The 4,730-nt window shown below is 39.1% G+C and overlaps 1 protein-coding gene across 2 annotated transcripts in view; it reads left to right on the top strand.

The window, feature by feature from the left end:
- LOC128248333 (uncharacterized) overlaps positions 1–4,730 on the top strand; it is a 22,134-nt gene that overhangs the window by 16,598 nt on the left and 806 nt on the right. The window lies entirely within an intron of this gene.

The raw sequence follows: 4,730 nt of genomic DNA, 5'->3' as shown, positions 1-4,730 counted from the left end.
CATGTAAAGGCTTCTTCTTTGTTGGTTTGTATGTGGTGGTGGTGGTGGTGGTGGTAGTTGTGATGTGTGTGTGTGTGTAGGGGGGGGGTTGTGTATGTGATGTTGGTGGTATTTTGTGGTCATAGTGATGTGTTTGGGTGGTTGTGGTATTGGTCTGTGTGTGTGTGTGTGTGTGTGTGTGTGTGTGTGTGTGTGTGTGTGTTAGTATTGATTGTGTGTGGTTCTGTGGTGCTTGTAGTCTAGTGATGGTGGTGATGGCAGTGGTTGTGTGTGTGTGCAGTGATTTATGTCATGGTGTTTGTTTAGCCCTAGGCAGGTGGTGATTGTGCAGATTTATTATTAATGGTGCACCACTGTCGACTAAGGAGTACAATGGCCAACATACGCTTTTTTTTTTTACTTGTTTCAGTCATTAGACTGAGGCCATGCTGGGGCACCACCTTGAAATTTTAGTCAAATGAATCAACCCTAGTACTTATTTTTTTATGCCTGGTTCTTCTATTGGTCTCTTTTGCTGAACTACTAAGTTACATGGATGCAAACACACCAACACTGGTTGTCAAGTAGCGGTATGGGACAGACACATACACACACACAGTGGGCTTCTTTCAGTTTCTGTCTGCCATATTCACTCACAAGGCTTTTGTCTGCCCAAGGCTATAATAGAAGACATGTGCCCAAGGTGCTATGCAATGGGACTGAACCTGGAACCATGTTGTTGGGAAGCAAGCTTTTTACCATACAGCCACGCCTTTAAAGTGTTGGGGTCTGATTTGAGGACATTTAGCTGCTATTTCTAGTATGTTGAACATCTACATAAACTCCCTTGTTGGCCTAGTTCATCTGGTGTTTAACACTAGGTCAAGTAAACCTATGATCAAAAATCTGCTGTTGCAGCTGTGATCATTGTCCTTTTTTATTTTTCCTTTAATTTTTTTTTTCTTTGTTCAAGCCGTGTATCTAGGACTACAGTATTTAAGACTGCAGTGGTTTGAGTTTAGTGAGATTTGGCTGTTATTTCTTGTCGATCAGATGATGACCTAGAAGCTCTCTTATTGGCTCTTTCATCATCATCATCAAATGTCCATTTTCCATGCTGGTTTAGGTAGAACAGTTTAACAGGAACTGGCAAATCAGGCTAGCTGGCAGAAAGGTTAGCACGCCGGGCGAAATGCTTAGTGGTATTTCATCTGCCGCTACGTTCTGAGTTCAAATTCCGCTGAGGTCGACTTTACCTTTCATCCTTTCGGGGTCGATTAAATAAGTACCAGTTACGCACTGGGGGTCGATATAATTGACTTAATCCGTTTGTCTGTCCTTGTTTGTCCCCTCTGTGTGTAGCCCCTTGTGGGCAGTAAAGAAATAAAGAAATAGGGAACTGGCAAGTCAGGGGGCTGAACCAAGCTCTACAGTTTGCTTTGGCATGGTTTCTATGGCTGGATGCCCTTCCTTATGCCAACCACTTTACAGAGTGTACTGGTACCGGCAATGGTAAGGTCACCAAGTAACTTGTAGGACAAGACCTCTCAACTGAGGGAGGGGTGGGGAGTAGTATTAAGGGACAGTGTATTTCGGATATTTTCATAACCCCTGCAAAAGGTGGAAACATTGGCAGTATTGGTAAAAAAGATTTTCAATTGATGCTGGAGTACAAATCAGAATTGAATAAAATAGCAAATCTGAATAGTTAAAACTGGAGTGAATTTTGGAAAGTGTAATATTTCAATACTGCCAATAGTGTGACTGATGATTTGAGATGGGGGTAGAGTTGAACACAGTATCAGTTTGAGGGAGGGAAAATGAAAGGAAGAAAAAAAAAGAGTGGGTCTAGGTGTGAGGTGATGAGGGACAGTAGTAGGGATACAATATGAGGTGTAAGGGGAGAAATGGTATCATTTACAGCACCTGAGTGAGTAGTACTGCAAAATATTGATGGAGGAATTGGTGTGAGAAGATGAGTTGTGTGGGGAAACAATGGGGTCTCATGCTTTCCCAAGATGGATAGGGCTTCTGAAGCACAGCATATTGCCATTCATCTCAATCTCGTGTTATCTCTTCCGAGAGGCCCAACATCTTGAAACCAGTCGGCACCCACTTCATCCCATGTCTTCCCGGGGCTCCTTCCTCAGGTTCCTTCTACATTTTACATTTAGCAATCTGCACTTATTTAAACAGAGGCTCTCACCCATCTGTAGCACATGACGTTACCAGTGCAGTCTTCTCTCTTGCACCCTGTATCAGATACTCTTTATGCTCAGTTTTTCTCACAACACTTTTGTACTTCATCGTACATGCACGTTGATGTTACACATCCAGCAGAGCATGCTTGCTTGCTTGCTTCATGTATTTCTAATCTTTGCATATCTTCTGCATTCACAGCTCGTGTTCCATCATCATGTAGCATTTCTGTGTACAAGGGCATAATACAATTTGCCTTTCACTCAGAGAGGTAACAATTCTCTGAACTTTCTCCAATCAGTTCTTATTCTTGCAACTATACTTTTAGCACTCCCTCGCCACAGCTTATTAGGTCTCCTAAGTAACTGAAACTATCAGCTACCTCTAAGGATCCTCCTCTGTGTGGCAAGAATCTCTTGAAGCCTCCCTGTTTTACAGACATTCCTAATTCTTTCTGGAAAGCATGAATATCACAACGTCTAGATAGCTTCTGTTCCTCTAAACATCTCTAGCTTCCTACCTATTGAAATAGGTTGTTGTAAATTTTCCAAGCCAAGTGTTCAAATTTCAAATTTTTACTGTAATGTCTTTTACTGTAGAAAGCTATAACTGCATCTCTGACAGTTATATTCCATTAGGCTCTCTTGTCTCATTTTTGTTTCATTATGAATGAATGCAATACAAAATTTGCAGTTGTTTTCATCAGTAACTGGCACACACTGTCGTCACTTGTCTTCCCTAACTGTCTGTTTAACCCATTACCTACCAGTGATCTCATATGAGATCACTTAAAAATTACAAATTTCATAATTATCTGTCAATATATACACATATCTAACCTTTTTGCTATATCTACTAGGTATATTTCTGATATTCAAATGAGGTTTGCTAATTTTTCACCCAATATCTCGCTTATTTCTATTTGAAATGTTATTTTGATCATTCCAGCGTGTTCCTAAGGCTGTTTTATGGTAGAAATCAAAGTTTCATAAAAAAAATTCCAGTTAAGAGAATTATGGGAGGTAATGGGTTAAGCTCTGCCTGTCTCAACCACATCATTACACATGTCTGTGGAGCTGTTAGCCCCAACAATCTATCTCTGTCTGTCTGTCTGTCTCTCATCATGACTAACCAGTAGCGTTCCTCCATTTGTTGTTTCCCCATTCACAAAATTATGAACTTATAATGGGTCCAGGAATGAGTTACAGAACCTTCGTTTTAGATTGCTTATTTAATTGCTGATATCTTGCAGACAAGTTTCTCAGTTTCACTATATGAAGCTACCTACTATTTTTGAAGCTAGAAAGTCTATTCTAATGTTCAAGACAGGCAGTCGCCATTCTATATTAATTTACATGCTATCAATTAGCAATGCAGTTACTACTTCACAATAACAAGACTTCGACAATATCCTGTATAGCAAAGTGGACTATATGTAGCGTTCTTACAAACTATAACACTTTCTCAACAGCTTTAACAAGACTAGGTCTCTCGCTAGTTTTCCGAGATTGTAAAGCAATCAAGCAGTTTGTATATAGCCAATGTTGTTTTCTTTTTATTTTCAAAGAAGACTGTCTATTAAAAATATCTATGATTTTTCTCATTGTATTTTCTCATTAAAAATAAATTCACTAAAGAAAAAAAAAAAAAAAAAACTCGCTTATCTCCCTTGCACGCCTGCTTTATAATGGGAAGCTACTCGATATTTACTAATAAATTTTCGGTTTCACTTTTTTTATTGCATGAGGTTGTGTGAACATCTATGCCAGTGGTTATTTACTTCGAGGTACTGGAAGTAATAACTGTCACATTCCACATAAAATTAGAAACCATGATTTAAAGTGAGAAATTTACCAACGTGTAGAAAATTATTTGTTTAATCTTATTAATTTTTGGTGAGTTAAAAAATATAGCATTATGTTTTCAAAACATTATGGTATCAATATGGATTTTCTCTATTACATTTTTAAAATCCACGGCGCATTGTTTTGAGAACTACTGCTCTATGTAGTCACTCGACATGCTTGAAACAGCAGTCGAATTTTCAAATCTCCGTTTTTTTTTAATAGTATTTTTCTTTTCAAGGACTACACTAAATAATATTTTATAATATTATCTGGAAGAAAAAAAAAAAAAAAACGGTAGCGATATGGAGCATCTTTTGATTGTACATCTTATTTCTTTATTGCCCACAAGGAGGCTAAACATAGAGGGGACAAACAAGGCCAGACAAAGCGATTAAGTCGATTACATCGACCCCAGTGCGTAACTGGTGCTTAATTTATCGACCCCGAAAGGATGTAAGGCAAATTTGAACTCAGAACGTAATGACAAACGAAATACCGCTAAGCATTTCGCCCAGCGTGCTAACGTTTCTGCCAGCTCGCCGCCTTATGATTGTACATCTGTTAGCTTAGGTGTTGACCCGGCAAAGTCGAATTTGAACTCAGAACGTAACGGCAGACAAAATACCGCTAAGTTACGGGGACGTTAACACACCAGCATCGGTTGTCAAGCGATGTTGGGGGGGACAAACACAGATACACAAACAT

The sequence above is a fragment of the Octopus bimaculoides genome, chromosome 7 (assembly GCF_001194135.2).
Source record: "Octopus bimaculoides isolate UCB-OBI-ISO-001 chromosome 7, ASM119413v2, whole genome shotgun sequence".
NCBI classification, from domain to species: domain Eukaryota; kingdom Metazoa; phylum Mollusca; class Cephalopoda; order Octopoda; family Octopodidae; genus Octopus; species Octopus bimaculoides.
This window is presented reverse-complemented; position numbering and strand designations above follow the sequence as displayed.